Source organism: Amblyraja radiata, chromosome 7 (assembly GCF_010909765.2).
Source record: "Amblyraja radiata isolate CabotCenter1 chromosome 7, sAmbRad1.1.pri, whole genome shotgun sequence".
NCBI lineage: Eukaryota > Metazoa > Chordata > Chondrichthyes > Rajiformes > Rajidae > Amblyraja > Amblyraja radiata.
Genome location: NC_045962.1, coordinates 8280916 through 8294045, shown reverse-complemented (window position 1 = coordinate 8294045; position 13130 = coordinate 8280916). Strand labels below are relative to the sequence as shown.

General features: G+C 47.2%; 1 protein-coding gene across 2 annotated transcripts in view; it reads right to left on the bottom strand.

The window, feature by feature from the left end:
* The window catches only part of b3galt1 (beta-1,3-galactosyltransferase 1), an 80182-nt gene extending 75593 nt beyond the window's left edge, over positions 1 to 4589 (bottom strand). For both annotated transcript variants that reach the window (XM_033023652.1, XM_033023653.1), the window contains exon 1: positions 4473 to 4589. The gene's annotated coding sequence lies outside the window, so the exon portion shown is untranslated. The remainder of the gene's footprint in view (positions 1 to 4472) is intronic.
* Positions 4590 to 13130: the final 8541 nt, after the last annotated feature.

The window sequence follows — 13130 nt, the reverse complement described above, 5'->3', positions numbered from 1 at the left end:
ACAGAGGATAGTTATAGCCCTGTCCCACTGTACAAGTTCATTCAAGAGTTCTCCCCGAGTATGCCCTGATTCGAACTCGGAGATTTACGGTAATGGCCGCTCGTCGGTACTCGGGGCTCTCGTGGACATTTTTCAACATGTTGAAAAATCTTCATGAGTCTTCCCAAGCTTACCGCGTTTCCTGAGTACCTGCCGTTAACGTTACGAGCCGCTAAGAGATGTCCCCGAGCTCCGACGTACCTGCTACGTACATTCTATGTACATTCTACGAGTTTGATTTTTTTTTTAACTCGGGAGAGCTCTTGAATGAACTCGTACCGTGGGACAGGGCTATTAGACCTGGAACGTGCTGCCGGGGGTGGCGGAGGCAGATATGATATTGGTGTTTAAGATGCTTTTAGTTAAGCCCATGGATATGCAGGGAACGGAAAGATATGGATTACTTGTAGGCAGAAGAGATTAGTCTAACTTGGCATTGTGTTTGGCAAGGACATTGTGGACTGAAGGGCCTGTTCCTGTGCTATACTGTTCTGCATCCCATGTTTGAATCACTCCACCCGTTCAAGGTGGCTCCTCACTTGAAACCCTTCTGGAGATCAGTCAGGACTGGGGCAATAACTGCTAGTGCTTCCAATCATTCCCAAAACAGAATAAATAAAACTTTTTATTCCCTGCAACTTTCAGTAATGTGGGATTCACAGCAGCTGCCTTTTTTTTACAGTAGATTTAAACTTGATACAAGAAAGTTTAGTGAACGAAAAATTAATTCATGTCACCATGTAGGCTCTTTCTCATTCGTTAACAGAGCTTATTACCATCAATTCTTTTTAATTTTATTTTTACTAAAAATAATTTGAATCAATGATTTACAAAAATGCCATTTACAATTCAAATTAAAACAAACAAACCCACCATGGCAAAACAAGCAAAACAATTATTCTCAAATTATTATTTCTCCATCTTTACTGATCCATTCCACCCCCCGACGGTCCAACAGTCTCAGGGTGCCCGTGGACAGCGCGTAGTCCCACTCTAACACCACTCGGGCGCGGACGTAACCCCGGAAAAGGGGCAGGCAGCCGGCTCGGGCAGAGCCAACTTCCGCCTGGCGCCGTGACTCGCAGATGGCCAGCTTGGCCAGGCCCAGGAGCAACCCAACCAGGGCATCTTCAGCCCTACCCTCTCCCCTACGCACAGGGTATCCGAAGATGAGGATGGTATCCATCAACTCTTGATATCAATAGACAATAGACAATAGGTGCAGGAGTAGGCCATTTGGCCCTTTGAGCCAGCACCACCATTCAATGTGATTATGGCTGATCAACCCCAATCAGTACCCCGTTCCTGCCTTCTCCCCATATCCCCTGACTCTGCTATTTTTAAGAGCCCTATCTAGCTCTCTCTTGAAAGCATCCAGAGAACCCGCCTCCACCACCTTCTGAGGTAGAGAATTCCACAGACTGACCACTCTCTGTGAGGAAAAAGTGTTTCCTCGTCTCAGTTCTAAATGGCTTACTCCTTATTCTTAAACTGTGGCCCCTGGTTCTGGACTCCCCCAACATCGGGAACATGTTTCCTGCCTCTAGCGTGTTCAAACTTAACAATCTTATATGTTTCAATGAGATATCCTCTCATCCTTCTAAACTCCAGAGTGTACAAGCCCAGCAGCTCCATTCTCTCAGCAGATGACAGTCCCGCCATCCCGGGAATTAACCTTGTAAACCTACTCTGCACTCCCTCAATAGCAAAAATGTCCTTCCTCAAATTAGGGGACCAAAACTGCACGCAATACTCCAGGTGTAGTCTCACTAGGGCTCTGTACAACTGCAGAAGGACCTCTTTGCTCCTATATTCGATTCCTCTTGTTGTAAGGACTTTATCGAGGACTTTGTCCCTGCAAATATTATGCTTGGCATAGCAGGGCAATGTGATTCTGCTAATCAAATTTTAATTTGCTTTGTCAACACGAGTTAGGGTACTGACCTATTCACCTCTACCCCATTGCAGACATTGGACTTTGTCTCTGGAACTGATGCGCTACAATGCTGATAACTATATTCTGCACTCTTCATCTTTTCCATTGCTCTACCTATTGTACTTGAGGTCGACTGGATTGCGTCTATGTGTGGTATTATCCGATCTGTGTGGATAGCATGCAAAACAGACCATTCTTTTGTTTGGTTTAGTATTGTCACATACACCGAGGTACAGCGAACAGCCTATTTTGTTGCATGCTATCCAGTCAAAGAAAATACTATACATGATTACAATCAAGCCGTCCACAGTGTACAGATACCGGATGAAGGCTCGAACATTTGTTGCAGGATACAACTTTTCACTGTGCCTGTGTACACAGGACAAGAATAAACCTCAACCTTAAACACAGGGAAGGTGTCCAAATATCCAAAGCATAACCTCTCACAGTAACACAGGGCAGTTCCCCAAACTTTCCCCAAAGAGATGGGGTGGTGTGGGGGGTTGAATGGGGTGGGAGATTGCAACCTTCACGTGGTCTGCCCTGTTTCGACGAATGCAATTAACCTGGCGTGCACAAACAAATAAGATCAAATAGAACAAGGTGTCCTGCAATTTTAGGCTGTGCACGCCATACGCAAGAAGAAGAAGGATGGAGTTGAATGCATCCTTGACAAGGATTGTAACATAGAAACATAGAAAATAGGTGCAGGAGGCCATTCGGCTTTTCGAGCCAGCACCGCCATTCATTGCGATCATGGCTGATCGTCCACAATCAATAACCCGTGCCTGCCTTCTCCCCATATCCCTTGATTCCACTAGCCCCTAGAGCTCTATCTGACTCTCTCTAAAAGAGAGAATAACATAGTTGTATAGTAGTTTATTTAGTATATTTGTTTGTCTTGTATTAGGGTGGCGGGTTCTGTTTTGTTTTATTGTATTGTAAATATTATTTTTGAATCTCACTTGGATTTGTCAAATCCACTTTCTTTTGAGCTTAGAATTCGTAAATTATATTCACGTGTTCATAAATTCATAAGTGATAGGAGCAGATTTAGGCCATTTGGGACGACAAATGGCACAATGGGCTAAGTGTTCGGCTGGCAACCGGAAGGTAGCCGGTTCGAATCCCGCTTGGAGTGCATACTGTCGTGGTGTCCTTGGGCAAGACACTTCACCCACCTTTGCATGTGTGTGAGTGATTGGTGGTGGTCGGAGGGGCCGTAGGCGCAGATTGGCAGCCACGCTTCCGTCAGTCTGCCCCAGGGCAGCTGTGGCTACAGAAGTAGCTTACCACCACCGAGTGTGACTGAGGAGTGAATGAATAATGCGATGTAAAGCGCCTTGAGTATTAGAAAGGCGCTATATAAATCCCATCCATTATTCATTATTATTATTTGGCCCGTTGGGTCTGCTCCGCCATTCAACCATGGCTGATCGATATCTTTCCCTCTCAATGCCATTCTCCTGCCTTCTGCCCATAACCCCTGACACCTGTGCTAATCAGCTGGTCCTTGCTCCCTCATCCATATCTTCTTGAGCCATGAAATTAATCATGGACAGTGTGGAGAAGGGTCCCGACCCGAAGCACTGCCCGTCCTGTTTCTCCAGAGATGTGGCCTGACCCACTGAGTTACTCCAGCACTGTGTGTCTATCTTTCATGAAATTAATACACCACTCAGTGAGAGTCTGAGGAAGGGTCTCGACCCGAAACGTCACCCATTCCTTCTCTCCAGAGATGCTGCCTGTCCCACTGAGTGACGCCAGCATTTTGTGTCTACCTTCACCATTCCTTTACCATTCTGCAGACACATTTTCTTTTTTACATGTCAGTGTTATTTTTTTTGCAACGAGGGATAATTTCTTGCAAGGCACGGTAGACAGCTGGGAGCGTGTGGCAACTGGTGAACTGGGCAACACTGCTCCCAGGGGCAAGGGGAGGTCTACCCCCCCTCACCCATTCACCCATCTACAGCATGGTTCACATCTGCATGTGTTGGCTGGCACCAATGTTGGCGGAGGCAGACGACCGGAGCGATTAGCGGAATGCTGGACAAGGAGCCCGCAGGAAATGGGAATTCATTCCCTCATCACAGATCTCACCCCATCGCAGAAACCCCCTGAATTCCTCCCCACGCTAATCGCAGACAGCGATAGCATTGCCTGAATATCACTTCACAATCGGCATTCAAATCTAAACACCGAACAGTGCAATGTCTGAATTGTCTGCATTAAGATAATCTGAAGCAAGAACCTTGATATAGATTCACCAACATTAAATATTATACAATTTCAACGCTGGGGTGGTATAGGTCAGTAGCAAGGTAGATTACTGAACGCATTGGGAAGATTTACTCCAATTTAAATAGAGGCTGACACATTAAAGGCTTTTCCAAGTCACTCCTCGCCGCAGTGATTACAATGTCACTTGCTTCCACATCCCACACCACAAACAAAATGTCTGCAAATGAAAATGCAGTTCAAAGGCTGGGTTTACCTGCTGTCTTGTGACTGTCGCAGCGTTGCAAAGATCTCCTTGCTTGCTTGCTTGCTTGCTTCCCTCAGTGCGCTGGCCGGGCTTAGAGCCCGACGCCAGCGCTCAGCTAGCGAGCTAGCAAGCGAGGGAGGGAGGGAGGGAGGGAGGGGAGGCGACTGACGGCTCAGGGGCAGGGTCAGTCCATATACATCCTCATCCCCGGCCCCGACAAAGCGCATATCCCCTCCCCCCCGGCTAAAGGTGATTGCCCCGCCGGCCCATGCTTGTGTGGGACAGCCCCACAAACACTGCAGCAAAAGGCCAGGCAAACATACAGTGGGGATGAGGGCCAGATTTATAGAGGATATATTCAGCACCTCCTGTAAATTTTATTAGAGATAGAGGAGAGGCTGCCAGAACCAACTTAAACTAATCTCCTCTGCCCTCCTCTGCACGTTATCCGTGTCCCTCAATATCCATGTGCCTGTCTAAAAGCCTCTTAAACACCACTATTATATCTGCCTCCACCACTACCCCTGGCTGAGAGTTCAAGGCAAGGACACAAACAACTGTGTTAAAAAAAAAAACCCTGCTCTGCACATCTCCTTTAAACTTTAGCCCTCTCACCTTAAAGCTATGGGCAGCACAGTGGCACACCTGGTTTGATCCTGATCATGAGTGTTGCCTGTGTGTGGAGTTTGTGCGTTCTCCCTGTGAGCGTGTGCGTTTTCTCCGGGTGCTCTGGATTCCCCCTACATCCCAGAGTCGTGTGGTTTTGTAGGTTAATTGACTTCTATAAATTGTAAATTGTCCCTAGTGTGAAAGGAGTTGATGAGAAAGTGGGATAACATAGAACTAGTGTGAATGGGCATGGTTGTCATGGACTCGATGGGCCGAAGGGCCTGTTTCCATGCTGCATCTGTAAATTGAGTGAAAATTGGGAGTTTGAACTAAACTAAACTAAACATGTCTTTGGCATATCCACCTTGACCTTGAAAATTCTCTTTGTTGACCTTAATCTATTACAAGTATGTTGCCAGGACTCGAGTGCCTGAGGGGAATGGATAGGGTTGCCGGGACATATTAGCCGGGACATCCCGTATATTGGGTTAAATTGCTTTGTCCCATATGGGACCGCCCTTGTCCCGTATTTGACTGCTAATACTCGGGTCGAGGGGACTGTCGGGTCAGAGTGCCGCGTCCGGCCCCGCCTCACCCGTCCCGACGTAGTGCAGCCCATGGAGTGCAGCAGCAGCAGCAGCGCCTCGCCCGTGGCCCCGTCAGTCGGCAGCCCGGCCAGCTGTCCGACCTTCGGACCTTCGCTTACCGCCGACACCACCACCCCTCTTTCCCATGGCCGATCATCGGTTCGTGAGTTGGATGGGGCGCCGGACTTTGCGCGCCGGCGCCCGGGCCAAAACTCCTCAGCTGGCCCGCCGGCTGGGCTTTGTGTGCAGTCCAGCACCCGGGCCAACTCATCATTCACCCAGCCACGGCCGAGTCAGTCAACGAATTGCCATCGGGAGTTATAATAGACAATAGACAATAAGTGCAGGAGTAGGCCATTTGGCCCTTCAAGCCAGCACCGCCATTTAATGTGATCATCCACAATCAGTGCCCCATTCCTGCCTTCTCCCCATATCCACTGACTCCACTATCTTCAAGAGTCCTATCTCGCTCTCTCTTGAAAGTATCCAGAGAACCGGCCTCCATCGCCCTCTGAGGCAGAGAATTCCACAGACTCACAACTCTCTCTGTGAAAAAGTGTTTCCTCATCTCAGTTCTAAATTCTTTAACCTGTTTTTTTTCTCCCGTCTTTCTTAAAAAGTGGGATAACATTAGCTACCCTCCAATCCACAGGATCCTGAATCGATAGAACATTGGAAAATGATCACCAATGCATCCACAATTTCTAGAGCCACTTCCTTAAGTACCCGGGGATGCAGACCATCAGTCCCTGGGGATTTATCAGCCTTCAGTCCCATCAGTCTATCCAACACCATTTCCTGCCTAATGTGGATTTCCTTCAGTTCCTCTGTCACCCCAATAAGTTTGTCCTTTATTTTGACCCTTTGCCCCTTATTTGGGAGTGAAAAAGTTGGCACCCCTAGGAATGGAGGAGCAGAAGACCCAGGTTTATGGTGAGGGAGGAAAGAGTTAATAGGAATCTGAAGGCCGACTTTTTTACACAAAGGGTGGTGGATGTATGGAACGAGGTGCCAAAGGAGGTAGTTGAGGCAGGTACTATTGCAACGTTTAAGAAACATTTAGACAGGTATATGGATAGTATAGGTTTAGAGAGATATGGGGCAAAGACAAGCAGATGGGACAAGTGTGGATGGGGCGTATTGATCGGTGTGGGCAAATGGCCTGTTTCCATGCTGTATGACTCTTTGATGGTAAATTGCTGCAATATTTGCATCATTGTAGCTTAACATGCGACATCATCTGAATCTGGTTTGTATTCCGCTGATGTAGTTCAAGTTCTAGTTTATTGCCATAGGTATGAGTACAGTGATGTACTGGGACAATGAGAATCGTGCTTGCAGCAGCATTACAGACACATAGAAACAGACAGCACACAACTAACAAATTATACATAAATTACACATGAAGTCCTGAAAGGAAGTAGACAAAACAAGACAACACATGAGCGCAAAAATATAATTAAAGTCATTGGGTCATACAGAGTGGAAACAGGCCCTTCGGCCCAACTTGCCCACACCGATCAACATGCCCAACTATCTCCTCCAGATATCTCTATCTCTACCTCGCTTTGTGTGAAAAAGTTGCCCCTCAGGGGCAACTATCCCTAAACTAAACTATTACATCTTTCCTCCTCACAAACCTTTGTCCTCTGATTCTCGATTCGCCCACTCTGGGTAAAAGACTGTGCATTTATCCAATCTATTCTTCTCATGACCTTGTTTCCATAAGGTTACCCCTCATCCTCCCTCGCTCCAAGGAGTAATATCCAAGGCTGCTCAACCTCTCCCTATAGCGCAGGCCTTCGTGCCCTGGCAGCATCCTTGTAAATCTTTTCTGCACTCTTTCCAGCTTAACAATATTCTTTCAAATTTTTTTAAAAGTCCATGGTAGTGCAAAGGTGGTCCTTGGAGTACATTTGCTGAGGTAGGATTAGGTTGTGCAATAACATGTGGACACAATGAATTGCTGATGTTGGAATCTTGAGCAAAACACAAAGTACTGGAAGAACTCAGCGGGTCAGGCAGCATCTGTGGAGGAAATGGACAGATGGCATTTGTCGTGACTGGGTGGTAGTTGGAAATGGAAGGGTCCAGAGAGGCTAAGCTGACAGGGATAGTCAGGAGAAGGAGGCAGTCTGAAGTTTGGATCTGAAATGTTGTCTGTCCATTCCCTCCACAGAGACCACATGACCCACATGAATGCCTCCAGCACTTTATGCTTTGTTTAAAAGTTGCGTATGTCAATTCAAGAATGGCACGGTGGCGCAGCGGTAGAGTTGCTGCCTCAGAATGCCAGGGACCCGGGTTCGATCCTGACTACGGATGCTGTCTGTAGGGAGTTTGTACGTTCTCCCCGTGACCTGCGTGGGTATTCTCCAGGATCTCCGGTTCCCTCCCACACTACAATCTATCATCAAGGATCATCACCATCTGGCCCATACGCTCATCTCACTGCTACCGTCGAAGCTTGAAGTCCCACACCACCAGGTTCGGGAACAGCTTCCACACTCCAAATACGTGCAGGTCTGTAAGTTAATAGGCTTGGTTAAAATTGTAAATTATCCCCAGTGTGTAGGATAGTGGCAGTGTGCGGGGACTTACTTACTTACATATACTAAACTAAACTAAACTAAACCAAACTAAACTAAACAAAAGGTGGATTTAGGAAGATATTGTTTCCTGAAACAGGGTGGTGTGGGATTTCAAGCTTCTGTACCTCCTGCCCGATGGTAGCAGTGAGATGAGGGTATGGGCCAGATGGTGAAGTTCCTTGATGATAGATGCTGCCTTCTCAAAGCAGCATCTTATGGGGAATTTATTATAGATTTAGGTTAGGTTTATTATTGTCACGTGTACCGATGTACAGCGAAAAACTTTGTTTTGCATGCTATCCAAACCGTTCAGATAATATTATATAGACACAATCAAATCAAAGTAAAGTACAATAGATAGGAGTTAGGTTATGTAAGGGGGAGGTACAAGCGAGACCTGGGTGTCCTTGTACACCGGTCGCTGAAAGTTGGCGTGCAGGTACAGCAGGCAGTGAAGAAAGCTAATGGAATGTTGGCCTTCATAACAAGAGGATTTCAGTATAGGAGTAGAGAGGTTGTTCTGCAGTTGTATAGGGCTCGGGTAAGACCACATCTGGAGTATTGCGTACAGTTTTGGTCTCCTAATTTGAGGAAGGACATCCTTATGATTGAGGCGGTGCAGCTTAGGTTCACAAGATTGATCCCCGTGATGGCGGGACTGTCATTTGAGGAAAGATTGAAAAGACTTGGCTTGTATTCACTGGAGTTTAGAAGGATGAGGGGACCCCTTATAGAAACATAAAATTATAAAAGGACTGGACAAGCTAGATGCAGGAAAAATGTTCCCAATGTTGGGCGAGTCCAGAACCAGGGGCCACAGTCTTAGAATAAAAGGGGAGGTCATTCAAGACTGAGGTGAGAAAAAACGTTTTCACCCAGAGAGTTGTGAATTTGTGGAATTCCCTGCCACAGAGGGCAGTGGAGGCCAAATCACTGGATGGATTTAAGAGAGTTAGATAGAGTTCTAGGGGCTAGTGGAATCAAGGGATAAGGGGAGAAGGCAGGCACAGGTTATTGATTGGGGACGATCAGCCATGATCGCAATGAATGGCGGTGCTGGCTCGAAGGGCCGAATGGCCTCCTCCTGCACCTATTTTCTATGTTTCTATGTTTCTAGGACAATGGGGAATATACTGTATAGAAGAGTTGTAGTGCATCAGTTCCAGAGGCAAAGCCCAATGTCCGCAATTGGATAGAGGTGAGTCAGACAGTACTCCGTTATGGAAGGACCATTCAGAAGCCTGATTACTGAAGGGAAAAAACTGTTCCTGAGTCCGGTGGTGGGTGCTTTCAAGCTATTATATCTTTTGCCTCATGGAAGAGGGGAGAAGAGGGAATGACCATGGTGTAATTGGACCTTGATTATGTTGGCTGCTATACCTGAGTCAACGTGGAGTGACAATGGAGTCGATGGTGGGGAGTCTGGTCCGTATGATGGACTGGGCTACATCCACAACTCTCTGTGATTTCCTGCTGACTTGGGCCGAGCTGTTCCCAACTATTTAATGCCATTAACCTTGTTGTACAATTTACCTTTTTCACTTTGTGTACTGAAACAACTCCTTCTCACCATTTCATTTGTCTCCTTGGCCACAACTCAAGAAATATATTGTTCCATTTTTTGTGTGTAAAAGAAAACCTGAGAGGAAAGGTTGGCAATATTTCATACCATGATTCCAGTATGCATTCGCACAAACATTTCAGACATCGTAAGCACTCTAAATTATTAAAATGAAGGAGGGATGACTTCATCTTGTCCTGCATCATTCTTGTTGCCGTTAGCAGAGGCAGAGTTTCCTGTACAAGTCCTACCATGATATAGTGCAGAGTCATAGACAGCAAACCTTGAGATGGATATGTAGGACTAGTGTAGGTGGGGCACCTTCGTTGGCATGGGCAAGTTGGATCTGAGTGGCCTGTTTATATGCTGAATGACTCTATACTTAGGCCCAACTCATCCATGCTAACCCATCAAAGCAAGTCCAATTTGCCTGGCTTTGGTTCATCTATCTATCTATCTATCTATCTATCTATCTATCTATCTATCTATCTATCTATCTATCTATCTATCTATCTATCTATCTATCTATCTATCTATCTATCTATCTATCTATCTATCTATCTATCTATCTATCTATCTATCTATCTATCTATCTATCTATCTATCTATCTATCTATAACTAAAGCCCTGATCTTCCGGTTTGCGTAGTTTTTCTATTTGTGCAAAAACGATATGCGATAACGCTACGATTTTTCGCCAGCTCACTCATTGTTCTCCTGTGCTGCGAGTGCAACTAGTTTCGTTCCGATCGGTGGTATATTGTAAAAGTTAGCGAGGTTTAAAATTCTTAAAAACCGCGCGTGCACAGATCGATCTCCTCTCCTGCCAGTCAGCAAGCATGGATTGGTCTCTTCTCCTGTCACTCCCCGGGACGGTCCGCCCCTTCCTGCGCCATCGCGTCTATACTGGAGCTGAGGGACGCTGTTGATGGCCGGCCGACAAAGGTCTCCAACCCGAGGGACCGGAACCGGCACGTCACGGCCTGGTGTGGCGCGTGAGTCCCAAACGTACCGCCATCGCAACGCCCCGCAGCACCAACCTCTTCCCCTCTGGTCCCCCTCGCTGACTCTGGCCCCCTCCCCCATGATACCCCCCACTTCCTCATGGCTCTTCTCCAGTCTTTTCTCCGAGTTCCCTCACGCAAAACGTCGTCTGTCCATTCCCTTCCCTCCTTGGGTCAGCACGGTGGCGCAGCGGTAGAGTTGCTGCCTCATAGTGCCAGACACCCGGGTTCAATACAATACAATACAATAATACTTGACCATATTATTGTACGGGAGTGAGGCATGGACTCTCACTCGAGCACTGTCCAAGTCCCTCCGTGGTACCTACACCCGAATGCTCAGAAAAGTTCAAAATGTCAATTGGATGGACCACATCACCAACGCCCAGCTCAACGGGGAGATCCCACCTCTGACCGAGAAGATCCGGTGGAGAAGGATGAGGCTGGATCGTCACAGCCACCGCCCCCAGAAATGCCAGCAAACAGGGTTGTGCCGTGGAAACCCACCCATGGATGGTGACCCGGGACGGCCGACCAAGACGATGTTGATGGAAGACGCATGTGTAGAGACAAAAGAGGAGCTTGCCAGCTGCATGGAGGACAGAGATGTGTGGTGCACCCATCACCGTGCCCGTCGGAAACCAGCACCAATGCGTCGCTAATGTTTTCAACGATTTAATAATGATTTAAAAAAAATTATTAGCCAAGTATATTTTGCAACATACGAGGAATTTAATTTTCCAAGTCAGTCATACAAATTAAAAAAACTGAACACACAAAATCTATTTTAAGGTAAACATCCACCACAGTGACCCCTCCACATTCCTCACTGTGATGGAAGGCAAAAAAAAAGTTACATTTCTTCCCTTCTTTGTTCTCCCGTGGTCGGGAGCTTCGAGCCTTCTGTTGATCGGATGATTTTACTCCCGTAGCCGGTGCTCGGACCCACCTCGTCGGGGCGATCAAGCTCCTGCATACGGGGAATCTCAGCTCCGCCGCGCCGAGTGATCCGATCCCGGGTCGGGGCTGGTCGAACCTTCTGCATCGTTGGAGCTCTCATCATCCAGTCTCTACCCAAGACTGCGAGCTCCCGATGGTGAAATCCGCAGGCCGCGGTTGGTGCGTCGATCCCAGGCAAGGGATCGGCTCCGATGGTAAGTCCACATCCCCGAGGTGCGGCTCGAAGTCAGTCCCGAGCGAGGCCTCCAGCTCCACGATATTAGGCCGCAGAGCGACCGGAGATACGACCCAGAAAACAATCCGCAAGGTAAGAGATTGAAAAAAAAAGTTTCCCCTGACATCCTCCCCCACCCCCCACATAAAACAAACCAGTGAACATTTACACAAACTTTTAAAACACAATAAAAATGACAAAAAAAAGATGAAAACACAGACAGATTGTTGGCGAGGCTGCCAATTGTACGCCGCCTCTGGCGCTCCTGACTACGGGTGCTGTCTGTATGAAGTTTGCACATTCTCCTTATGACCACGTGGGTTTACTACAGGTCCTCCCATGTCCTCCCACATTCCAAAGACGTCCAGTTTTCGGTGAAAATTTGTAATCTGTCCCTAGTGTGTAGGATAGTGCTAGCGTACGGGATTATCGCTGGTTGGCACGAACTCAGAGGGCTGAAGCGCCTGTTACCATGCTATAACTCTGAAGTCTGGAGTCTAAAGCCTAAAGACCACAGATGCTGCCTGACCCACTGAGTTCCTCCAGCAATTTGTGTCTAGTTCAAACTTCCAACATCGATAGCTCCCCGTGTCTTCTCATGTAACCTTGCGCCTTTTCACATTTTGTACATAACATCCCACCTCTTCCAACACAGAACTATATGGGATTCTTATTTTTTAATATACTGTATTGCACTTCTTAGGAAAGGGGGAGGTTGCGTAGGCCAGGACTTTGGATGGATGAGGGGGGATCTCATTGAAACCTAGCGGATAATGAAAGGCTTGGGTAGAGTGGATGTGGAGAAGATGTTTTCACGAGTGGGAGAGTCTAGGACCAGAGGGCACAGCCTCAGAATTAAAAGGCATACATTTAGAATGGTGAAGAGGAGGAATTTCTTTAGCCCGAGGGTGGTGAATCTGTGGAATTCATTGCCACAGACAGCTGTGGAGGCCAGGTCAATGGGTAATTTTAAAGCGGAGGTTGACATATTCTTGATTAGTATGGGTGTCAGGGGTTATGGGGAGAAGGCAGGAGAATGGGGTTGAGAGGGAGAGATAGATCAGCCATGATTGAATGGTGGAGTAGACTTGATGGGAGGAATGGCCTAATACTGCTCCAATCAATTATGGTCATATAGTCTC